Below are 27,405 nucleotides of genomic sequence, written 5' to 3'. Positions count from 1 at the left end.
AACTGTTAAAATCATGCTACTGTATATTTGCAAAAGTAAAATAGACAATATTTGTTAAATGAGGCTGGTTGAATAGGAAAATAATATGATTTCCTGAAGATTAACCTGATATCATTGTCTTCTTTTTGTAAATTCTTTTCCCTTTGGGATTATTAAAATTATCTCCAGAATTTAGAAAAAGAACTGATGAACCCAGAAAATGTCATACATTTCAACTTAATGAAATATACACCTGGAACCCTTATCAGACACTAGGTGTTCTTGGTTATAGTTTTGTTGATTGCCAGATTCAGATACCCAAACTCATAAGTCAATCCTTCAAAACATTGATAAAGTTAAAAAATATGAAAGAGTTTGAACTTGCTTTCTGGTTTAGAAGTTCATGGTTTGCAGTCTAATAATGTTTTCAAATTTTCTCCACAAATATGATAAGTAAAAATTACTTTCTGCTAGGAAAGCTTGTTTTCTTGAGAAATCATTTAAGTTTGAGAGCTGAAATTTAAAGAATTGCTAGAGAAACCCAAGAGAGAAATCCTTTTGGTGGAATTACTGTTATTCTGTTCAGAAATGTCATCCAGGCAAGGAGCAACACTAATTCTTTGTGATTATTTTACTGAGCTGTCATCTAAAACAGTCTGCAGTTGTTGAGAAAGATTTGTGCAAATTGCTTGATGAATTCAGACTAATAATGCACAAGTTTTTCCTAATGTGTTGTTCTGTGGTTAGTGGGTATTTGCAGGCTTTACAAATGACACTGTCACTTTTTCCACTGAGGATTGCTCTGCTGAAAATATTCCTGACAGGAGCAACACTGGCGGAATTTGCAATTTGACACCTGACAAGGTTGTCAGCATCAGGGGCCTTGTCTTGGGCCTGACATGAATGTAAGAATATTATCCAGTGAGAACTGTGAACTTTGTTGAACTGATCTATCTCCATTATATCTACTTGAACCCCAAACTTGGCATGTTATCAACTGAGAAAAGCAGCTAGCTTTTACATGACTGACTGCATGTAGTATTTATCCACACCTCTTGTCTTCACTGTGGGCTGATTCAACAAATGAATAAAGTAACAAAAAGAGGGAAAACCACAATGGTCACTCTGAGTTAAAGGGTCCTTCATGAACCCATAGGTCTTGTGCTTTTCTTGCACCCACAACAATCTACTATGGCTAATGCTTGACTGGAACAGATGTTGCATGTATCTGAATATTTCATGTTCTTCAATACTTCCTGTGGAAGTCATCAGGCCCATGGGCTTTATTGGGACACATTGATACTCTTCTGATAATTGGTAATGATCCTGGAAACAGTGGGGCAAAAACAGAGTCTCATGATGTATTCATAGCCAAATATGAATCTGTGTGAGAATATTTTTCTTGCTATTACTTCTGTTTATGTTGCTTGTTTCATCTGCTCCCCTTCAGGATAGCTAGCAAAGAGTCACATTGGAACTGAGAGTCTCTCCCTCTGCTGATTTTGCAAACAAGAGGAAGAACATTTGAAAATGCCAACACCATTCATATCTACAAGTCAGGCTGACTGCTGATTGGTTGTTGTCATTCCATGGAAGTCTGTGATGCTGAATATATCAGGCTTGCAACCTGAAATTGGCTTACTTTGATATTGAGGCATCTTCTCCTCTTGCCTGAGAAATTTGTAATCTTCCCTCACCTGCAAGAAAGTCCCATCATACTTTACTCTGGAGAACTGGGAGAGTCCATGGGAAACACAGCCAGCAGCAAATGTGTTCACGTTTCATTATGAAGAACATATGAACTCTTTGTACCTGACACTTTACACAACATGCTCCCTGGCTCTAAGAAAACATTGTTTCATGTTCCAGCTCTAATCAGCCTTCTCTGCCCTCTCAGAGAACAGAGAAGTTCATTGTTATATGCAGCTGTCATTTGTTCCATCTCCTTGCTCTTTCTGACTTCAATATCTTTGTGGTATTTAGTGAAAGTAATTTTCAGTTAGAAATCTTCTGCCCTTTCAGTAAGTGCAAGTATAGCACTTCATCAATGGCCAAAGAATTCCAAGCTATCTGGGATGTATCAGGACAGTTGATAAAACCTCACAGAGCAACCTATGATAGTACATCCCATCATAAATAAAAAAAAAAACAGAAAGGGCCTTTGTCAGTGTTTATCTGTAGCGCTTTTATTCTTTGCCCTTGATTTCCTCTTCAGAAAATTGATGCACCCTTAAATTGAAGCAGGAGGCTTGACAGGTGATGGTTAGTGTGATAACTGCTCAGATTTCATCAGCCAGTGTTTTTCTGGTGGTGCAATTGTAGGAACTTTCAGCTAGATTACCTGTCATCCACTACATCAGATAAAAGAGGGAGAGTTGAAAGATGCGGTTTTGCCACTGTACCTTATAGGAAATGAAAAGTGTGGGTGAGGTAACAGTAGCTGAAAAGAAGTACAATTATTTTCTAATCAGGCTATTCCATCAAGAATGTCACTGCTGAAATTTGCAATCATTGGGCAGAATCCATTGTTAAATTTGCATTGTTAAATTCAAAGGGGGGAAAATCCTAAAAGACATAGTCATTCTTACTGTAGGTATTATCTCAAACACTACTTTTGACTATCCATTTAATTCTTCTGTATATGAAAAGTGCAATCTATTTTTAGACAGAAGAAAATGTTCCTATTTTGAGTGTATGTCTATATTCTTATTTCATTTTACTTATTCTGATGCTAGGTTGTTGGTTTTTTTTTTCTTCTGAACTGATAACTCAATTGCTTTGTAAAAAGTTTACTTATTTTGTGTTCATCCAGGCAATATTTTTATTTAGCAACTAATGCATGCTAACACTACCTAATATTAAAGGTATATAATTTTGTCAGTACTCCTGTACTGTGAAAAAAATTGGACTGTTTTTTGTCCACCTGAAACCATTGAATTATAAAGATGACCTGAGTTTAACTAAATTTAATTGTACTTAGTAAATTTTCTATACTGACTTAATTCTGTGCTTTAGCAATTACTTTTCCGTGCTGAATTTCCTAATTATAGAGAAACTTAAATATATTTTGTATTATCTATGCTCTGATTTATCTTGGTTATCCTCCATAATCTATTCTTCTAGGTCGCTGAGGTCTGTTGTGAGTTTTATTTAAAATTATTACATATGCAAACTCTAAAAAAGAATAAAATAAAAACATTACCACCAGTTTGTTAACTATCACTATTCCCAATACTGCAGTTGAAAGTCTGTCACTAATTCTATTATAAATGCTTATTTTTCTGAGGCTTATGCAGTTTAGCTATGAAAATTCTCTCTCGGGTGAGACTTGGCAGCTGAAAGTTCATCATGTGACTGCAGCAATTTGTTGCTATTGTTTTACCAAATATTCTCAATTTGTTAGAGATTTGTTGACAAAGTTATAAGAAGAAAGCAATTTTGTAAAATGCAGAAGACTAAATATACAGTCTCATAATATTTTCTTTGTGCCCTTGTTAAAAATAATTTCACATATTATAATGATTCTGAGAGAGTTGTATTTTTGTTTCTTCCCCCTAGATGGACAGCCAATGACACTGAGAGAGCAAATGGATTGGAAAACTCCATCTTTGGGAAGAAGTGGTTCTTTGTCACTATTTCGTCCTCCAAATGGTTTCTGTAAAAACCAGCGTGTCATTGCTCATGCTAGAAACTGCTACAAATATTATTCATAAAAGAGAATAAGGTATTTTTTACATATCCAGACTTGAAATAAACACATTTGCACTTTAGGTGTGATGAATGAAGTGCCACAGTGTCTTTTTAATGCAATGGTGAAGGACCTTCCTGAGAACTGTGGTTATCTCTGGCCATTGCAGAAAGCTTCTCATGCAATCCCTATTCAGGCATTTCCAGTTCAAAGGGGTGCTTTGTACACACATTGGGAATTCCTTCATGAGAAGCAATTGCAGCTACTGGGATCTCAGAGAAGGCACTCAGCTGAACATAAGCTTGCACTGTAAAAAAAAGATGATAAAAACTAGGAGAAGCAGAACAGAAGGTTAAAAGTGTGCAAAGTTTGCTTGAGGGAGACGAAGGAGATTCACAAAGCCAAGTCTTTCTATTGAGGAAAAAGTTAATCTGTCAGTCATTCACCATTGTAGGTTTCTATACAAAGAGGAAATTTGAATAACAGGGTGTTATAAACAACATTATAATGACTTTTTATAAAGAGATTTTGTCATTAAAAATAAAAATAAAAATAAAAATAAAAATAAAAATAAAAATAAAAATAAAAATAAAAATAAAAATTGTGGTGGGCTTTGTGATTTTGCAACATCAAAAGTTGATTTATTGTCCTTCATTAAAAAAAGGCAAAAAAATAGCTTAAACCAGAGATGTAAGCTACAATTTTTCTCTGTATGCAGAGTGCTTCTGCATGTAGAAGATGTTTTTATGAATTCCTGCTGACTTTTACTCCTTTAGGTAATAGAGGCAACAGCTGGGCCCATGTTTTTCTCACCTGTATGTAGAAAAGGTGGGATCTTTCATTTTCCATATACATCCTTAATATTGTTTTGACCAGATGTAGTCATGATCCAGAACTTCATGTACAGCAGCTGTCAGACCACTCAGAAAAACCTATTTTTCCTATACTTGACAATAATCTTCTGTTCATTTGGAAAAAATAGCAAGATTTTAATTGTTTTCTCTGCTGGTCATCTGTGTATCAAATTAGCATATCCTGATCTTTTGACTCAGTATGAAAACGTCATCAATATAAGAATAGTTGCCTAATTTTTCTTTTCAATTTAATCTATTTTCAGCTGCGTGGAAACGTAAGGGGGCAATAAAAAGTGGATATAAATAATACAGTGGGTTTGTTGCTCTGCAACAGGCAGTTTCCAGAAGAGTATAAGTTCTAGAACTGAGAGTAATGTTTTCTTAGAGAAGGCAGTTTAGCTGAGAACAGATCTCAGCATTATTTGAAGACACATGCAGTCTTTTTGAGAGATGAAGTATTCAAAACTGAGTAAGTCAAAAACCCCACCTACAAAAATAGTGGTGATGCATGAGTTCATCTACTGTTAAGCAGACCAGGCGGAACTGTCCAGGCAGACTGCAGCTCCCAATTCATGTTGCCTTTTTACATCTCCTCCCAATAAATTCAGCCACTGGAAAGGACTGCTCATTTACTCCATGTTATATTTGTGTATAATTATTAATAGTAATAATGATGTTGATGATGATGATGAACAGTATAAGAGAAATATATCAAAGATACAGTACAGCTGTAGTAGCACATCCCAGTTTTGGCAAGCTGCTTATTCAGGTGTCTAACTCTGAGCGCAGTGCAAGACCAAGAAGGTAAATAGATGGCAGAGGGTGAAGAGCAGCTGGAGATGAAGCTGTTTGTCTGAGTTTGTGGAGAGGGACAGTGACTGACCTAAGTGTTTTACCCATAGTCTATCACTGATCACATCCAGCATTGCACCTTCCTGTTGATAAAATACCTGCTGATTAAGCAAGATATATAACAAATAACTGATTAAAATTACTTAATTCAGTCTGATTTTTTTTTTCTTGTGACAGATTTTTAAATGAGTGGTATAAAATGAGAGATTTACTCACATTGACAAGATAAAATAACCTTTCATGAACTGAAGTAGCTAGGAAAAGGATAAAACAGTAGCAACACAATGAGTAGCATGCAGGGATGCAAATAAAGCACTACTGTGCTGAGTAGCAGCATAGCAGAGCTTTTGCTGAAAGAACAGACTGGAATGCCTCCTGTTTTGCATCGTTACAGTGCAGCAGTATGTACTTATACATGCCATTAATTTATACAAGCTTTTTGGCTCCCAAAAAACCAAATGTTAGAATAAGCTATCTAATCACCCTGTCCATAAATCGAAAAGGGGCTGAAATGATTTTGCTTGATCTGCAGCCATATTCCACTGAAAGTCTATTGGCTTGCAAAGGTTGTCAGAGCACATTAACTACAGAGCTCTCTCCCAAGCTGGGTGTACTTAGCTGCCATTTCTGTGCCTCATTTTTTTACCAGTTTGGTCTTAAAATAAGGTGTCATTAGGCAGAGAGTTGAGTAGCTGTATATTTTAACACTGATACAGAGAAAAAAATCAAATTGCAAACTCATTGTCTGCTCCATTGGGGCAGTTCAGGAGGAGTGAGGGGATAGCACAACATTTGAACTTTCATATGAAGCATTAGAGTCTAAAATGTAAAGTCTAGTCTTATGTTTTCCAACCTGGAAATATTTATATCTAGTAATTTTATCAAAATTTTTTATATTCACTGAACAGAATATTCACTGAACAATGTTTTTTTGGTTTTTTGGGGGTTTTTTTACTGTGTTAAAATGCAAGGTTTGAAACGCCCAAGTGGGAAAAAGCCCCAAATATCAGTGTTTGAAGTAAGTGTGTCACTTACAAATTGGCAAAAGAAAGCATGGGACATACCATAAAGTTCTGGGTTTGAAAATGGTTGCTGGTTGTTAACTTCTCATCAATATTTTACTTGATCTTGTCTTTCACTGATAATACCAGCATGATGTTCTCAGTCATATATTGACTGCTCTCCTCTACACATTGTTACGTGTAAAAACTTCGATGTGCCAAGTTTCACACTGAGCCTACAAGATCAGAGCTAAAAACTGAGACTGAATGGGCACAGAATCCAATATTTTCTTTTGGTTAAATGCTGATGAATTTCAAGAACTTGACACCAATTGTTTTTCATGCATCAGGCTGGGTTCCCCAAATTGAGGTCAGAACTGTTTTAAAATATTAGGTTACAACTGAAATATTGTTGAATTTTTGTATTTTAATCTTTTTCTATTTCAATTATTGCAAAAAATATTTTGATTGAGGTCTAGGAATCTCTGCCACTAGTGTGTGGCTAACAAAACTGGGACCATTTCTTTTGGTACTTCTAATTGTGGCCTAATTGAAATTTATGCCAGTAAGGTTGGCATCTAAGTTTGGAGCCCTGGTTAAAATTACTTGAAGTGTGACCCTAAGCTGGTTCTATTGCTCTGTACATGAGGCTGACTCTGTTTGTGGAAGAAAGAACATTGCCCTGTAGTTCAGTATAGGAAAATCACAATTCACATTTCCCTTGCAGTTCAGAAACCTCTTTTACAATATTTGGGGTTTTTATTATCTGTAAATATTTCCTTGTTATTAGAAATCCCATCAATTACTAAGATACAGATACACAATTTCCAAAATTCTGGTCAGGGTTGTGCAACATTGGCCTGATAAAGGACCACAGAAGGTTTGAGGTCTTGGGTAGTTTGTCAAATGTTTTTTCTAGTTTTTGCTAGCAGAGCTGTGTTTGTTTTGAGCTGTGAGAAAATTTTGCTGCATAGTCCTGTTAATTCTTTTCTTGAGCGGTTTTTTACAATTTTATTTCATTATGGAATTTGTTGGTTAGAGTTCAAGTGGTTTTATTTTGGGATTCCAAGTCTGTACAGATTCTATAAAGAAATGGCAGAGATATAGTAGTTCATGTTATCCATGTGCATTCATTTGTGCTCAGAGTAATAATTTTAGCTAAAGTGTCTGTGCAGTCATTGAGCAGGCAGATGAGCTTTCCTATGTATTCATTGCCATTCTAGACTCTTAGATATCCTTTGCAAAAAACTTTACAATTCCTAAACTAGCGTTTGACAAGATGAGCTGTAACAGGCTTCAAGATTTAACAGAACTGCATATAAAAATTCCTTGATCAGCCCTTATCCTATATGTTCCATTTACAGAGGAATATCTCAGAGGCTGGACATGGAAAAAATGCCACCCTCTTCACAGAGGCACGCCAGTGTGGTTAGAAAAGATGCATTGCACATGACTGCAGCCCTGCCATACATTTGTGCTGAGAGGAGCAAGCAGCTTTCACTTTTCCAGACCTCTTCTGGCTCCCAGGGTGTCTCTGTCCCCACATACTCCTCAGTGCTTCTCTAGAGGGTGTGAGGACAGCTTGAGTGTCTCTGTACCCAGGCAGTAGGCACCCTAAATATAAGATGAGAAACAACAGATGGCTACAAACAGATGGGGGAACCTAAGTAACAATTAGATGCTATTGATCAGTATGACGACAGTTCTCACAATACAGTGATATTCTAGGGTTTTGTCCAATCTGCTTTAAATTTGGTTCAAACATTCACTGCTTCTTTCAAGCTGCTATTCCAGTGGTGAATTTGCTGGGGTGAAGATGGAAAGAAGAACTAGATGTATTTTAGCTTTATCCTGAGCACTGGAAGGACTGTAGCACATATTTTTACATCCTGAAATGGATTCACACAGGGTCCACAGTCCCAGTCACGGCTTCAGCGAAAGAGGGATTGTGTGAGGCTGGCAAAAATGAACAGCAATAAAGGTGCTGCTGGGGAGTGGATCAGATGTTACCATAAAATCAGATATGTTGCTGACTTGTATCTTGTTGGTACCTTTGTCATCCTTGAGTGGATGTGAATGTCCATGTGTTTTTGTCCCTGAAACATAGTCTTCTCTGTGTCCAGATGATTTTGTTGCTGCCCCATAGTTCATACCCCACCATCTCATGAATACTTTTCTGGTAACATAGTGCCTATAACATTATAAAGCTTCAGCTGGTTGTCTGTCTCTAAGTTCTGGAAGGCAGAGGTTTGTTTTTTGGTTTTGTTTTTTTTTGTTGGTTTTTTTTTTTCTTTTGCTTTTGTTTCATTTTGCTTTTTGGGTTTTTTTGTTTGTTTGTTTTGTTTTGGTTTGTTTTTTTGTTTTTAAAGTGCTAAAAAGTTTCTAGTGAGTAAAGGGAAGAATAAGAGCCACCTCCCCCGACTGCCTGCGGTTAGAAAAGAGTTCCTCTTATGTTCCTATTACTGTTTTGATAAAGACCAAGTATTTCTTGAAAGGGATGTTACAATTCACAATCAGGTGTAGAGTACTGCAATGGCTGGCAGGCCTGGGCCAGGGTGGTAATTCCTCTCTTATGTTCATCAGCAATGTAGAAAAGGCTGACTCCTGACTTCCCATGCTCTGAAGCTGATGCATGGGCAGCACAAAATATGCTGTTGGGGTATTTTTGTTGGTTTTTTTTTTTTCTTTTCAGCCATTTTGCATTGCCAATTAGTGTCTGACTCTGTCATTGAATATTCATGCTTTGGATTGTTTTTCAACAAATGCGTTGGGAATTGTGTCTTTCCAGTCCAAACCTCATTTTGTTACAGTATTTTTGCCTATGCTTTTAATCTCTCAGGGTGCCTTTGTATTATTTGTCTTTGTTCTTACTTGTACTTTCAGCTCCTCCTAAATTACCATTGTTAGCTCATTATGATAGTGAATTCATTAAGATCATTACTTCTTTCAGATTATTACTGAAGATGTTAAGAAAGACAAAACTATTCTCTCACCGTGGGTAAACCTCCTGCTACACCTCTCATCAATGCAATGGGCTCGCTTTTCCTTGCAATTTCTTTCCAGCCCACCAAATCCTCTTCTTCAGGATTATACCAACCCATTTTTAAACTCAAAGTTTGTGAGATGCAGCTTCAAGGCTGTAATGAAGTCCACATAAGTTGGCTGCATTTTTTATCTCCCACTGCCAACAGCTTCATCCAATAAACATATATGTGTTATCTGGAATTTGAGGAGATTCCTTAAGTGAATAGAGTAAACATATATATGTAGGATTAAAATCTTTAATTTTCTTTTTTTCTAAAAGGGGGTCCAATAAGTCCAGGATAAGGTGTTCTCAATAAACAAAAGTCAAAGGTTTCACATTCTTTAGATAGCTGGTAATTATCATAATATTTCACACTGTTGGTCATTATTTTACTTAGGTTAGCTTTTTATTGTTCAGATCACTCTTCTGCTCTGTACCTTTTTAGTGATTTTGGTTCCTTATCCTATAGATGTCATTAAAACCCAAAACCACCAGGTCTTTATTGAAAATAAAATTCCCATTATAGCAAAGGATATGTAGTGTCTTTTAGATGGTTTAAAAGTTTCAGGATTTCACAAGTAATTTATTTCAAGCTCTTTGTTGCTATAATTACTTGCAAAAGTGTTTCCCTCATTTTATATATTAACTTTCCTTTTATAAAAAATTATTAGCAATAGTCTTACTGAATCATCATTCCTTTGGAGTCACTAATTTCGTATCCATATCAATTTCTGTCTCTGTTTATGTTTGTGAAAGCTCTTAAAATTGTGCTTGACTCTTTGGACGTTTCTTCTTCACCGAATGTCCTTATCAATCCCAGTATTTTGGCACAATCAATATGTGCTCTTTATTTAAGGTTGCTTTTGTTTTTGACTCTGAGAAGCTCTTAGCATCTCTTTTTATCAGCAGCTTTCCTTATAAAATTCACAGTAGTTATTTTTTTATTATTTTTTGGTTTTGTTTTTGTTTTAACAGAGAACTTGATCTCATTGGCCAAATTCCTTGACCCAATTTCTGATCCCCCAAAATACACCCAGATTTCCAGAGCAATGATGCTAAGTATGGGGAATAAAACAGAGAGCACAATGGAACTGATAAAAGAGCCTGGTATCTTAGGCCTAATCAAACAGAAACCATGGGAGAGACAGACACAGATAACTACCCCCTGGGGTAGAAGTGACCAAGAGGTATGCTGTGAAACTTTGTAATGATTGCCAGGTAACTGATGTCATGAGGAATGTGTTTCCAATGAAAAATTGTTACCAAAAATAGAGCCCTATATAAGTGCCACACATGTAAAACCCTATACAAACGCCTTGTATACTCAATGAAATCGGCTCACCTGATCTCAGCTGGGATGTCCCCGTCTCTCAATCACCGATAGTAAGAATGGCATCATTCAAACTTTGGGCTTCAGGACCCAGGAAAGGATGATCTTTTACCTCAGTCTTCTCTCTAAAGAACCAGACTGTTGTTCGCTTGTGTTCTGACTCCATCTAGTCTGTATTACTTATTAAGGGTTAGGTTGCAAGTAGAGCCCAGATCCATGAGAACAGGCTTTCAGAGAGGACAGACTTTATCCTTTATGAGGTGCTAAATGACAACGGTGCTGGGTTTTACATATATATAGCCACAGGCGTCTTTGCCAGGCATGATAGCTTTGGTCTCTCTTCGAACCCAACCGACTTCACTGGGAACTGCATTTATGCTGTGTCTAGATGCCACAGACAAGGACAGCAGATTCTTTCCAGTTCTGCTCTCTATCTCATACTGTTAGAATTTACAGATTATACAACGTTTGCCCAAACTTTTCTAGCGGTCTATAAAATGTTGCATCTCTTGATTTTTCTCATGGTTAAAAAACTGTCAAAAACCTGCAAAGACCCAGCAGTTAAAAAGAAAGTGTGTTAGTCAGATGATGATATTATATCTTAAATTTAGACACAAAATGCAAGACCCTTAGCTTTCAGTAAACTGACTCAGAACCTATCATTTACCTCCAGGTCTGGTGTGTGAAATTCACATGCAAGAATAAAAATCTCATATACCCTTTCCTTGGTCTCCTAAGTAATGGTCTATATGAATCCATATAACCATAATGGATACTTTACATCTGACTTTTCTATCATGTGATTTATTTCTTATGAAGAGAAGGGAGACCGTTCCCATCATTTTAGCACAGCATATTTTATGTTTATGATTTTCTTGCAAATAAAATAAATTTACACTCTAGCTAAAAGATATTTCAGTTTTACTCCCTAGTCAGAAGGTAAACTTGTATATTTTGGTTTTGATGTAACTTAAAAGATACATGTTAAGCTTTTTGTTTAAAGTACATTTAGAATTAAACAGGCCACATTCAAAGTAAATTATCTAAATAGATTTTGGAGAAAGAAAGGAGTCTGTTCATTTTAATATACCTTCAGAAATATTTTACTTCTTGATGATGACAGCAGCTCTTACTGACAACTATTAATACATTATAAACACCCCATCAGAGTTATATAAAAACATGTCAGTTTTAAAGAGAACATCTTTGACAGCAAATTTTCTGATTGTGAAACAGCTGTGCCTCCAGTACAATGCATTAAGTAGTTTATTCCTTTTAGATAGTTAAATTGTGCATGAAATGTTGCTGGCGCAAGGGCTCCAAATCTGGCCTGATTAGCGAACATCTGTTACATTGGAAAAATTCATGTCTACCCTAATTAGCTGTCAGGCTGATGTACATCAGCCCTGATGGTGAGGGATCCTGTGCTGTTTAAGTCAAACAGGTTTCTCTCCTATCCCATCACCTGCCCTTTCAAATCTTTTCCTCTGGTGTGTTGCTGTAATTAGAGATTGTTGGAAATACAATAGAGCAGGTTATGGTCAGTTATAGTCCCATCTGTGCTATTTTTTTATTCCCACAAAACTTACAAACTGACATAAAGCAGTCCTAGCAGTCAGGCTGAGGTCTATATATTTTTCTAATCCTAATCCAGTCACTAAATATGAAGTCTTTTCATTCTGCTAAAGCAAACACTTTGGGGTGACTGAGAGAAAATTAATAATGGGCTGAAACATTTGTCTTTTTAAGAAATTATCATTTTTAAGATAAGGGTATTTTTGGGTTGAGTATGAAATGTGGCAAAGAAATGAAGAAATCTCATGAAAACTGTGATCTCTGCTATTGATATTTTGGTATCTCTTTGATGGAACAAGGATGGACACAATTCACCTCATGTAGTGTGTACATATATGCACGCATATATTTAAAGTTCCATACTAGATGGACAGCCTTTAGCTTGGGGTTCCAACAGTCATTACTATATTTGCAGGGGTTTGTTAATTTGTTTTTAGTGATGCTTCATTTTGTGTAGATACAGAAAACTTATTACTATAAATGATAGAAATATTCATTAAGGGTACTAAGTTTCTTTATTTTATGCAGCAGTCCTAATACATAAGTATCACCTAAATATAAAAAAGCAATTCCTCAGATGGATAAATTTTTGTGACTCTATTAAAGGAGGTCCACAGGCTTAACATTGATTAAGATCCTAGTCCTATTCAATGAAAATAAATTGTGTTTTCATTGCTGACTTTTCCCTGTGTCCCAACAGCAAGGATTAAAGCCAAACTGAGAAACTCATATTTATTAAATTAATTTATTTGGCTTTTTCAGTTCACAATTTCCAAAACCTAGTTCAGTCCTCAGTCGAAGATCATGGTTTTCTACGTCATTAAATGTTTTCAGGCATGAAAAAACAAAGCATAAAAATATGCAATAGATTGATTAGTGGCAGAGGAATGAATTCTCACTCATATAATTTCAGATTAGGATGAACTCCTTTAATTTCAATTGTGAATTTTTAGATTGTTACCTGACTAACAACTGGTCCATAAGGATTATTTTAAAATATTGTAAAAGGAATTATCTTATTTATTATGTAGTCAAGGGACCGAAGGGTGAAAATTCAGAGTTGCATAATTTCTAACTGGCCATCGCTGTGGGACAGAAATGTCTCATCACCTCTTACTCCTATATCCTCTGGAAAGAAAAGGAATATCTCTGCTGCTTTCTACCAAAAGAATTGGTGTGGAGCCCTTCAGCTTGATTCCTGAGTTTACTGGTAGTACAGATCTTCTCTTGCCTCTCCCTTCTTGGTTTGTCTCAGAGCTGCAGAAAAGGCAAGATAGAGTATAGATAATTATGATTGGAGAGCTGTAAAAGATGTGAGAATTTCCTCCATACTTCAGCTTGTGTCAGTTTAAAATGTGCTTCAGGTATTTGTTTCATGTGTTACTTCAAATATTGCCACAGTGGAATCTCACTGATCTTTAAATTATTACGGAACATTGACATTCACATTAAATGGTGTCTATAAGAACAGTTATTAAAGGAAGTTTCTAAGCATAACTGAGATGCAGTTAAAGTTTGTGTTTCATTGGTTGTGTTCCAACTTTTGAATTTGTAGCTAAAGAAAGAGCAGTTGCTTTGCAAAACTTGCAGTGAAAAATGCATCTCTAGTCATGTATATATATATAAAGAAATATATATATATATTTATGTATGTACGTATGTATATATACACATATGTATATTTGTGGTGGTCAGAATTGCTGTCCTGTTGAAGAATTAGAAAAAAACACACTGTAATTCAAAAGGAACAATCCAACTGATAAGTGTGGTGTACATTAGAGAGGCAGACAAATAAATGTGATAATATTCATGTGAAGCAGTACCAGCCAGACAGGGACGGTAAAGCAGCAGATGAAAGAGTAATGAAGGTGCAATTTATATTCAGATACAACCGCAGTTAGGATTTCCCTCCCAGGAGCATTCCTTTAGCTGGAAGTGACACTTTACTGCCCTTAGTGTAAAAGATTTGGTAATGAGGTGTGTTGAACATTCACAAAGTTTTTGAAGTTAGGATGCTGAGGTACATGAAAGATAGGGAATAGTGCAGAAAGGAGCGTGCTTTGATTGTCATATGTCGAATTACTGTCACATTGTGTGCATGGGACTAAGCCAATAAAGGAGAATATTGTAAAAGATAAACAAATAGGAAATTAAAAGGCAGGGAGCCAAAATTAATGTAGGGGACTTTCACCTCAAAGTAGCAATAGATTAAGATTAAACTACTTTAGAACTACAGTTGTATCTGTAGCCTTGGTGAGGGATTGGCACTGAGGGAAGCCTGCAAAAAGAAGATTCAGCTGAAAGGCATTTGGAATAGCAGCAGAACCCTTTGAGTAGCTGAAATATGTATTTATTCTGTTGTCCTTACGTATTACTTATTTTTCTATAGAAATCAATAGGCTTGCATACATTTCCAACTGCAGTACTTAATCTGCTTTCTTTCGTTCAAAGTACTAGTCAAAGCGTAGTAAAAAAAACTAGCAGATGTCTGGTGGGACATTTGAAACACATCAAAGGAAAAGTAGGTACCTCTCACATTGCTTACCTAACGTTTGCACTTGTGTTACCCTCAACCAGGTGTCTAATGCCATCAGAACTGTGCATGGCACTCCTCTTGCTCTTGATGGAGGCAGCAAAATGTTGGGGACCATTGTTCACTGGAGGTGTTACACCACTGAAGATGCTCTGAAATGCTTTCTTATCAATTTTCAGGCGATACCAATCCTTATCAACTGAGTGGTGCTGTTCAAGACTGGTCATTCAAAAGAATATGAACTGTGTAGTTAACAGATCTACTGCAGCTCAGGGTGCAGCATGGTGATGGTTCTGTCAGTGGAACAGCAATGCCCAGGGCAGTTCATAGGATCAGCCATTCCTGACCGCATGCACGATGTAAAAAACATGACTCCAGGAGCTAGCAACACTTGAGCCATCTGTATTTGTTGGGCCCAGGGAAAGAAAAAAAAAAAGAATAAAAAAAGAAAGTTAAAGTGTTCAGATTCTCTGAATCTTGCTAATTTTCAGAATGACAAGGTTCTAGATGTTTGTACTTCCACCAACCTGACTATATTTTGAATCAGACCATAAATAGGCCACTTAATAAAGTTTTGGGATCAAAAATCTGACAAAGGAGATGCATTATTTTCAGGATGTGATGTCATAGAGAAAGTTGTTACTCTCCTGTGTGATCTCAGAGAGAGAGAACTGCTGTTTTATTTGGTGCTGCAGCCCTCTAAAAAAGAATAAATCATTAAACATACACCATAAGTCAATTCTCCCTCATAAACTGACAAATTTATATCTGTCTTTAACATGGGAGCTATTACATTGGGATATCAATTACTTCAAAAGCCATCTTTCAGATTTGTTGAGCTTACATTGATAGAGATGTGTAAAGGTATTCTGTGTTCTGCAACAAAACCTGAGGGAATACCTACAGCTACCTTTTGGGGCTCCCTTCTCTAAACTATAAAACAAGCCCTAATCACAAATGCATCATCTCATGCAGCAAGCACATTTTGATATAAATCCTGAGTATAATTTACATTGGAAAAGAATGGATCGATATTTGAGTTTTATCAGTTTGGATCCAATTCCCTGAAACACAGTTTTTTAGAACATCAAAACAAGTAAAGAGCACTCTCAAGTTCAAAACAGTTTTGTTGGGGGAAGAGTTGGAAAAAAAAAAATTAAATATAAGTTTTGGGTTGACATAATCCAGGTTAAATCTGAAAAAGAAAAATACTTACTTTTGTAAAACGAAAGGCTATTTTATCACTCAGAGAATGTCACATCAATTGTAAAGCCATCAGCCTCAAGGCTTGTTGGTGATTGCTTCATATTTACTGTTAGTCCAGCAATGGAGATGGTACTTTTACAGTCTTTGGACAGACTAGTGAGTGTGACATTTAAAGTGTTGATTTTTGCAGCACTTATGTTAATTGTTGTAATTTTCCTGATGAACCACCATTCTGGTTCCCTGATGCAGCCAAGATAGTTTTACATTTTCTATGCAGGCCTCTTTGCCATTTGGTCTGTGTAGTGTCAGCTTCGAGTGCTACTGAAAGCAGACAAAATTGCAAGCAAATTGCATCAGATTGCCAACATTGTGAAAAGGTAAATTGCTTGCAAATCTATTTAAACCACTGCCCTATTTTCATCAGCTTCAGTACTTGGTATTCATGATTGCTTAATTGGCGACCTTTCCTATTGTGTAGTGCTTTATGGTGTAATGGAAAGCGATCTTTACCAAACCAATTACCCTTTTTTTCTCAGCACTACATTATTGCTGTGATTGCAACTGCCAGTCCTTTGTAAATGAACTTTCTGATTTCAATGATGTTTTTAAAATGTAAGATAGAAAAAAGTGGCATTCATATTGTGTGATGTTCTATTTTGAAGCCTTTTTGTAGTCACCATTGTCTGGGAAAATGGACTGAAGGGTTACACAGTACCTACAAATATCCATGTAACTATTATTAATATTATCATAATGTCTCCTTTTGTACAGCAGCTCAATTAGGAAAGGATAGGAGAAATATTTTGTCACCCTGTCAAGTGCACAGGAAGTGCTTTTGATGCCTCTTTTTTGACACATACATTATCTTCACTAATAATATGAGATTCCTTTTTTAAGACATGGAAGTAAATATACAAAAATCTTAGCTGCTATGATAATTCAAATCACCATAACTTTACAAAATGTATTTTTAAAGAGTCTTAGCTTTTCCAGACATTTAGGTACAAAATATTTTGAAATACTGTGGGCAGTATAAATAAAGGTAAATGTTACTACTTCCTTCCACTAGAACAGGGATTGCAGCTATTTGTCTAATAAATGCAGAGATAGTGAAAGAACACATTTCACAAGGTGCATATTATCTAGTTTAGTTTTGGTTTCAGCAATAATAGGATGCAAATGTTTGAATGAGTTCCTGTACTGACAAAAAAATTGAATTCTATAAAAATGACCATTCTCATTTATTTTTGTAATATAGGATAAAAAAAAAATACAGTATTCCAAGAGCTTACTTTGTGTATTTATTTATGTGATTTAGGAAATTATATCATTACTCATAAGTGGCAACACAGAAAGGGCTCTACAAGTAATTTAGTCATTCCCTAATACGGTACTGTAAGTGCAAATGGATGCATCATTCTACCCCCTACAGTTAAGAATTCTGTTGCAATGACAAAAAATTGAAAGGATTTATTTTATTCTTTGTTCTTTATTCTTTTGCCAATTAAAAAAAAATCTTCTGGTCAAGGTTTCTGATGATTTTAGTATTTTTTTTGTGGCTCAATGATTTATTTACAACTGTGCTCTTCAGTAAAACAAGTCTTTCCCCGACTCTATAGTCTTTTTTTTATTTGTAAAAGAAAAGCATCACTGAAATCTACTATATGGCAGTGCGACTCTATTTCAAAGCAGTGAAAAAACTCTATTTTCTCTACTTTAGAAAATGGCAGAAGTCGCTTATACATTTGAGTTTCTGTTTTGCACCCATAACATGTTAGCTAGCATGAAATAGTACTGACCACGAGTTTGTCATTGCATGTATAAACACAATGTGTGTGCACATACACAGACATTCTCCCAGCTCTAATTTACTTGTGGTTTTTGTGGGAAGAGAGAAAGGAGGGTATCCATATCCTCGCCTTTGTAGAGGGTAAGAACATAGCAATTCATATTACCCCAGTATAAAATTCAGGGGTTTTTTAATCAGAAAAGCTTAGGTAGGGGAAATGACTGTAAGATAGAAATCCAGGAATAAAATATTTGGAACTTCTTATCATATATGTGTTTATAGAACACACAAATTGTCAAGCACAGCTTGTTATCCCTCAATTTACTCTGTGAGCATCCTACAGGCTCTCTAAGTGCCAGTAGCAAGGATGATGGCTTCACCTCAGAATGGAGTTCTGCTCTTCAGAAAGCAGCTCCATGATGGGGCAGCAGTGAATGAGTGCACATTCAAACCTGGTATTACTGATGCACAGAAGCAAATCTGCAGCTGAAGAAAGCTGGCACTGATGGAGTCCAAAGGTGAGGAGGGACTTTTAACTTGGCACAGTGAGAAGAGTGTAGCTGCAAAGGGAGGTCACGGCTTTGTGATGGGGCAGTGTAGGTTCAGTAAAGCAGCAAAATAACAGAAGTGGTGGCTAATTCAGTGGGAAGCACACAGTGAGGAATGTTGAAGGGTTTTGAGAGTTATAATGGGCATATAAAAATGACAGAAAATTCAAGGGGCTTGTTGTAGACATTTTGCACTGATGATGAAACATGATCTGTGAGGCTGAAAATGTTTCATGACACAATATGAACTCTGTGTCCATATTGTAAAATGGAAAATTCCAGATAACGTAAAGCAGATGAACAGAAACAAGGAAGTACTGTTATGTTGTCCATGGTTCTCAGCTAGTTCTTTGTTGAAAGTGTTCTTTAAGGCTTAGTTGTTGCACTGATTTCAGTGTTAACTCTTTGCCATCAGTGCCATAAATGGGATAATGTTGACATAGTCACTGCAAGTTCATATTGTGACCACATTGAATAAAATTCATCCTGAATAAAATTTTGAATTAATCCTTTCATTGCTGAACTACCAGGAACCACTGCCCTGCTGCACTGGTATGTTGTGAATGTTGTCAATAGGATTTTTAATCCTCTAGACAAATAATTCTGGTTGCTTAGTCTCCTTTATTGTGAATAAGTATCATAAAATAATTGTGAAATTAGGGGACAGAATCTTACTTCTGGTAAAACTACAGAAATCCACGAGGCTTGAAAAGTAAGAGCATATAAATGTACTCAGAGAGGAATACATACTAGTATCTCTTTAGCCATTCTTTGGTGGAATGTCATTAAGCCTTGATGAGCTTATAAATGAAGGCCTGATGAAATTAATCCATTTTTAAAGTACGTCTGAACTTTTCATGTGTGTATGTATACGTATATATTATCTATTATATTATCTATTATCTATTATCTATTATCTATTATCTATTATCTATTATCTATTATCTATTATATATGATATATGATATATGATATATTATCTATTATCTATTATCTATTATCTATTATCTATTATCTATGATATATGATATATGATATATTATATATTATATATTATCTATTATATATGATATATGATATATGATATATGATATATGATATATGATATATTATATATGATATATGATATATGATATATGATATATGATATATTATATATTATATATTATGTATTATGTATTATGTATTATATATATAATTTGTATGATCTGTTTTTCAGGTTTCCCGACAATGAGTGGAAATTAGTCAGCATGGGCTCTGTGATGAATGTTTCTAAGGTGACTTTAGCAGAAACTGGTCTGGAAGCATGCCTGTCCTCAGTTGCTCACCAATCAAAAAGGTAAGTGGGCACATCACTGAGGTTTTAACTGTGTCTGGGTGACAAGATTCAAACAGCAACTTGTATTCAGAATTTTTCTTCTGTCTAAATAATGTTATTACAGCAAAATTCTTCACTGTGGAGCTGGTGAGGCACTGGAACAGGTTACCCCAAGAAACTGTGGATGCCCCATCCCTGGAAGTGTTCAAGACCATGTTGGGTGGGGCTCTGGGCAACCTGGTCTACTGAAAGGTGTCCCTGCCCTTGGTGGGAGCAGGTTGGAGCTATCTGGTCTTTAAGATCCCTTCTAACCCAAATCAATTCTATGATTCTATGATTATTGTGTTCAGAGTAAGATGGAACCCCAATATGACAGAGATTATCTGTATGCTATCTTTTATAGATTAACATGGGATTTTTTTTAACATGGGTATGCATTTACCAGTTATTTCATGCAAATGGAAGCTTTTTTCTAAACTTGATTGATACAGAGCCTGGAGACACTTGATCTTCCTAAGAAAAGCTTAATGTTCCAAAAGACAACCACTCCATAAATTCTGTCATGCCATCAGTAGTTGGGTAAAACTTTGATTAATCAAAAACTTGGGGACTATTGGGAAGTCTATCCAGCTGCGGGTTAGAGGCTGATGATAAGCGTGGAGGCATTGCTTTTTATGTCTCTTTAAGTTTGCCAAGGTCTTTGATATCCCTTGGGGTAAAATAGATATGTGGATATAAGATATCATTTGTGCTAATTTACAATTCATATAGCAATATGTAATCTCTCCTGAACTTTATCAGTATGACACGACAGTAAACTCTATCACAAAATTTCCACACGTTTTTCTAAATGAAGAGGGTGTTTCTCTATGACAATATTTGGTTTTATTCCCTCACATTTATGCCCTAGACTAAATTACAGTATTTTGTTTGCAATTTTTTTGTCATATCATGTTAGCCTAATATATCACTAATACCATTTTAATACAGAAATTTTAGTATTCCTACTCATCAGATGATACAATAAGTTATCACATTAGCCTGCTATGACTTCTTATGGTATCTGTTACTACATTCCTACCTTATTTTAAGTCTGATAGGTACCATGATTTCCCACACTTCTGCATTTGAGAGCCTTCATAAACTCCATGTTACAAAGTTCTACAGCTGAAGAGGTAACATCGATCTAGTTAACAATATTTAGTAGTGTATTTGCAGGTATCTGAGAGTTCAGTCTGCTATGGTGCAACAGCTGTGCCTGAAAAATGTTGTTTTCTTTTTAACTTAGAAAATATGACAAAGGGAAAATATTATTATTGTAAAGCAAACAAAAAACCAGAAAACCCAACCAAAACTGTGCTTACACAGAATACCTGGAGTTTCTGCAGCAAATGAAAGAGGAAACCTTTCTCAAAAGCAATATTAAAAACTCCCTTGTTTCTCTACAGTTTATTTTTTCCTGTAATGTTCTATTCACCTTTTCAAATAGATTTATTAACCTTCAAAGGAAAGGGAAAGGCAAGGAAAAATCCCTGTATTTGTGTTGATAACTCAGTGCCTGCAGTTTCCCCGCAAGATTTTGTCTGGTGACACTCCCTTCTATGGAAGGAAGCAGGAGAATTTTACTGTCCAGGACCAGGCAGCCTCTCATGCTCATTATGACCAAACTGATGGAAACAATTGTTTCTCACTGCTTCTTTTTTTTTCCTTTTTGTCTTACCTAAAATAGAATTTTATTTCTTGGCTTAACCAGAATGGTAAGAGATCTGGCGTAGTAAATAGATGAAATGTTGAACTGTGCAGCTGTCAGAACAAGTCATGTACTCTGATTTTTTGAGCTGGATTATTTCCCATCCCTGTGCACCCAGATTTGCCTCAGGTCTGCAACAGTATTTTAGATTCACAGTATTCAAACACCTACTCGTTCCAGTCTTGCAGTTTAACAGTGGGAGTTGAGGAAGCAAATTAAATACCTAAATATATTGTGTTTTGCTTAGAAATAGAATCATGTATAGTTTAGAAATGCTTTAGCAGTACAATGTTGTCCTTAACTGGCCATCTTGAAACAAACTCTTACTCCAGTTAACTTATCCTTATAATTGTACACCTGCCCTTTGTACAGGGACTTTTGCACGTGTCTTTTTGGTGTTGGCTTGCTTAAGTCTCAGCCATAGTCTGAGAGCTGATTCTACCAGGTTTCCATTTAGATGTGGCTGCTGTTTGGGCCCCCCTCCCCACTTTCCATTCCATCTAGGGCTCAGTTCCTGCTTGCATTCGCTTCCACCACGTTCTTACTGACACATCACAGTTGTATTCCAAGGTCAGAACTTGGCTGACTTTTTTGCCTGTTTTCAGATTCCTACAAGTAGAATATTCCTATGTGTGATTTCAGCCAAGTTTGGTTCTCAAACCAGCTGATTTGCAACCTTTTCCAAATATTTCCTTGAGGTTTCTCCCCTGTAAGGTGTGACTGGATGCCTTTGAACCTCTTCACTAGCTGAGTAGGAAAGATGTATCTTTGATCAAAATAAAATTACAATACAACATCCAGAGGTGTTCAGTTTAGCAAGTTGGAAGAAGACTGGAAGAAAATCTACACCTCTGAGTAAGACCTGAAGTACCCAGGAAATATGCTTTGATCCTTGGTGACATTTTTTGAAAGGTGCTTCCTGTGCTTCAGATTCTGGTGTTACTGATTGTTCTTCAGGTTCTGTGCATAAATGCTGAACAGATTATGGTTGCTAGGTGAGCAGATTTACAAAGCATTGGGAAACCAAGAGATCAGTTTTTGATTCTCTGCCTCTCTACTTACTGGCCAAAGTACCTTCACCTTTGCTGCAGTGTGGGTCTGCAGGAACAAAGGTAGAAATTTCTCTTTGATTATGCAAGCCTCAGTGGTCACTCCATCAGTGTCCCCAGTCACAAGAATATGTGTTTCTTGGAGTGGCATTCTGCAATGTCATAAATAGTCTTTCAGTAAAGTCTTCTGACTTTATAGTGCTCTTTGTGGAGTTGCCACAGATTCTGTCAGTACGCATGTTCATCCATTTAAAAGGAAGTATCACCCTAGCTGGAGCAGCCATGCTGGATAAAGCCTTCTCAGCCCTTCCAGTGCATAAATTAGACATAATAATGAAAAAATATGTCTCCTGTTGTGTGAAAGTTTCTATTTCAAAATCAAAAAATGCTGTGATTAAGTTGACATCCACTGATTCATGAAATTCCTAGCAGTTTGCTATTATTGTTTTTATGATTCAGTTTTAGTAGTGCTAAATTAATTGTCCATAATGTTGGTTGTAAATATTTTGCTCAGATTTATGAGCTAAATATTCATGCTGATACATAGGTTTTTTGCAGCCCACTACAGGTGAGTGGATAACTTTGCTGTTGCTCACAGTTTCAGAGGAGCAGGTCCAGGTCAGAGCAGATCAGTCTGATGGGACACATTCCCCTCCAAAATTTATCAGGAATTGTCTATCCCTACCATTAACACATATTAACATTGATATTACTAAGTGTTTAACCGTAATGATTTTACTTTCTTAACCCACCTTCAACATCCCTTTTCAGAAGAGAGAGCTAAGGGTTTGTAGAGTACTCAATTTCTTTACACAGAACTCTCGAATTATTCATGAAGCTAGTAATACACTTCAATTTCTTTGTGTTGCTGCATCGTGGTTTTATAGATTGACTGTAATTTTACCTACACATGCCCTCAGGATCTCAGAAACTGAACTTCATTATTTCAATGAATTTACACTAAATATATCTTGGTCACTTAAACTACATTTCCGCAAAGAGATTATAGGAGGTCAACAGATAAAAGTACATGTTTTTTAAACATTCTTTTGGGTGATTTTCCTGGCTTTTGAATTGCTAAGGAGTGCACATGTTCCTTTACTTCTGGACAAAAAAAAGAAAATAAAAAGTTAAGGAACAAGAATTCCTGGAATTTAATGGGAATTCTACTGCAAATCTACATGATGTACTTAGCAAACAATCCCAGCAGCAGTGGTGATTAGCCCCCTGTTCTAAAACGCTGGTGATTTGAGGTCTCTTCCCCCTTGTTGAGTAGTTGCTGCAGGGCATGATGAGCTCCTAGTGAACTGTGACCTTTCTTGAAAGTACAACTGCCTCCATGGGAAACTACTCCAGTGCTTCTGTCTCTGACCTTGTGCTTTGGGGATGCTGTGATTTCCCCAGAATGAGCAAATACTGAGATATTTTCAGAATTTTCTATATTTTGGTCTGGTAGATATGGTGTATCTCGTGTGATGTGTTCTACAGCTAGTTCAGGTACATGGAATGGGATGTGTGTGAATGCTGCACTTACTGCAACTCAGCCAGAAATATTAATTTTTTGCAGGTGGCAGGTGAAATTCACTGGAGTATTAAGGAAAAGTTTTGACGAATTGCTGCACATTTGCTCCGCCTAAGGTCTGTTGTTGCATTTGAACTGTAAACTGAAATGACAGTCGCTTGCATGGCAGAGCACCCAGGAGAGCACAGCAACAGCAGTGCCACCTGTTATTCGTTGAGTGACTAGTGAAAAGACACAGGGTTCTACCTGCTATGAGAAGATGTGATCTATTTCTTCCTTTACTAGTGAAGAAATTCTGACACAGACTATGTGTACATTGAAAGGTAAACATTTCCATTGTGTGTTTTACATGCTGTAGCAGTAACTATTATTTCCTTCAGGACCTTATCATATTTAGCAGTATTTAAATTTTAGGCAGTATTGAATTGCATTGCATATTTTTTATTCCTTCCTTGAGCACCATCAGTTTACAAAAAGAGGTGAGATGTGTTATGGTAGGAGAAATTTTAGAAGGTGAATAAAATCTTATAGTTTATTCTTGACCAAGTTGTATAGCATATATGATGCTCTCCCAATAACACATTTCTTTAAATTATTTTCTTCTTCACTTTTCTTTAAATGCTAAAGGAAAAAGTTTTTACTTTGGGAAATAAGATCAGCTTGAAAAATATACAAAAAAAATATTCAAGAAAGTAGAAACAATTACCAAATATTATATCTGTAAAGGGAGAAGGTTACAATAGGTTTTCTAGTTTACTAGTGAGTATAGCTTTAAAACTTCATGGGGAATGTCATCTGCTGCTTAGAAGGATGTTACTAGAAATGCAAATGATTATAAATTTTAAAACTAGCTGTGAAAATGAGCCTTTCAGCAACAGACAAAATTTTTATGGTTTCCTCTGCTGCCCCAGGTTGTACCTATGAATCTTGGATACAGGGGTTTAAAGGATCCTGTGGGGCTGGAATCCAGTGAACACATTTCCCTCATCTGAGTCAAGCTGTAGGAGCACTGCATCACCAGAGAGCTCTGCTCCTTGTGTGTCTGCCAGGACAGACCTTATCACTCCTATTGCACAGGCTGTAAGCTGAACATCCACTTTTAGCAAGGGATGAATTGGTCTAGAAAGCCAAAAATAAAGTTGGGATGAATTGCCTTCCGGAGTCCAACATTCCTCTCCACAGGTTGCTGAGGAAGGTCAGCTAGGACAATTTTTAGAGCTCAAAAGTTAAACAATGAACTGTGTCTGTCGGCACACTAACAGGTCTGAAGTAGAGTCAGAGGCAAGAACTGAGCCGTGAGACCCAATGGGAGACTTGTAATATGGACAATTTACAGTATCTTTAAACAATCCAGATTTTCTATGCTTTCATGCTCAACATTGTCTGAGATTAGTTTCCTTGAAAAGATTTCAGATTAGTTTGGCGGAAGCAGACACATCCTAGATTACTAGTTGTATTTGAAATGTTAACTTCAACCCAGGCTTTTTTGGTGGAGTTATTCAGTAGTTATATTTCTGTCTTAAAAAACAGTCCCTTCGTTTTAGTCAGAGCTTGTGGTCTCTTGGAAGACCAGGGCAGTTCAGTGTCCATTTCTACAAAGTAATCTGCATGTCAAATGTCCATGTTAGTGTCTATGAAAACAGAAGTGAAAAGACTTATTTAGTTTAGAACTTGTGTCTATCCTCATTCCAGGAGAAAATGCTGTTTTCTTTTCAAGCTTGTGCTGAGAGCAGCCAGGTGCTCAGGTAGCATAAGACTGTCTCATAAGAGAGGATAACCAGAGGCTAAAAGAGGCAGAGACAGTATCAGGGAAAAAGACACCTGCAGGGAAAATAAGTGCAATACCCCTCACAAGACGATATCTTTCTAATTCTTGAGGGTTGGTCTCACTGTGTCAGACAATCATAAATGAAGGGAAAGGAGAAAATGTAAAATAAATCAGTGTTCATCTGGTTTTTAAAACTGTAGTAATTTACTATTATAGTACTTGAAGGCAAATAATACTTAGGTGTCATAAATAAACCATGCAATATTTGATTTTCTGCATGTTGTCATATTTCTGAGTGTCAGAGTTTTCACTGCAAGTCAACTATCATTTTATCTTGCTAACTATTTCGTATTAGTTTTGTTTCTTCAACTTTGTTTCAAGTCCAAAAATTACATGCTTTTACTTCCACTAGCATGAAGAATTAGGACATGGGGAAACAACAGAACCCTCTGCTACAACGAGTGCTTGTAAACCTTTGGCTACAGCTGTTCTGCTTGCATAAATAAGAAGAATTTCTATATTTTTTTGCTTATTATTTTTTAACCAAGTGAAATGTGAGCAGGACCCTTAATGAACTAAGAGGTAACAAGAGCAGGTCAAAGTATTGAAATTGTAGGCTGTGACTTGGGCTTGTTCCAAGAGAGAGGGAGGTTTTGTGCTATACTGTCCAGCATCCCAGTTAATGACATTAACACTAAATGGTTGAACCTTGTGATATGCTGAACTTCCCAAAAAACAAAGGGAGCAGAGGATTAAGATATACATGGAAAATATGCAATGTCTAAAGGGAGCTATCCTCCCCTCCACCCTGTATTTTGTCAGATGATCAAAGATTAAAAAGAAAACAACCAAGACCCAAAAAATAAGCTGGTTTTGGGACATTCCCTAACCATTTTAGTTCTTTGTCCCTCAGTGCTTCTTATAGGTACTGAAGTGACCAATAAATCACTGCCTGAAGGAGATGACAGACTTAAATTTAGAAAAACCTGCGGATCCTCAATCGTTCCCAGATACCTGTTAGTTCTTTCTCAACTCTGGCCTTGATGCTTTCCTTCAAGCAAAATGCAGCAAATATTTTGTAAAACAGGTCTCCTTTGAGCCCAGAAGGGACTATCTGGTCTTGAGTTCTGTAGTGCAGAAGCAACTCTCTTCCCATAGTGCAAAAAGTCAGCTGGGAGGCAATCCCTAGGTAGAAGATGAATTGTAGTGCAAGTTACCTTAGCCAACTACTGCCTAAGCATCCCAGCCTGTGTCTTTTCTGTAATTATTGCATTTAATACAGCTAGTTACTTGCACAAAAGAGCTTCCGGATACAGCAATTTCCACGGAGGGCTGTTTGGGAATGTAGAGGCCCATCATTTAGCTCTGATATTGTTGGGTTGTCAGAATTGATCATAGCTCTTGACGGAACACCTCTAGGTTTTTTTATGGAGTGCATCAGAGTGACATTTCACATTGTTTAAGTAGGAGTGATCTGTTAGTTTATATTTTATCTAAAACTGCAGAGCAGATGACCTCCCTCAGGGTCTAAATACATGAATCCTATGTGCATGTTATAATTAATAGTAGAGCTAGGAGAGAAATTCATAACAAGGGGCCGAAGAGCTGGGCAGAACAA

This window comes from Pseudopodoces humilis, chromosome 1, assembly GCF_049639895.1.
Source record: "Pseudopodoces humilis isolate 2021_Gansu_Grassland_sample_001 chromosome 1, ASM4963989v1, whole genome shotgun sequence".
Lineage (NCBI taxonomy): Eukaryota > Metazoa > Chordata > Aves > Passeriformes > Paridae > Pseudopodoces > Pseudopodoces humilis.
The sequence above is the reverse complement of the archived record's forward strand: the minus strand, read 5'-3'. Positions refer to the sequence as shown.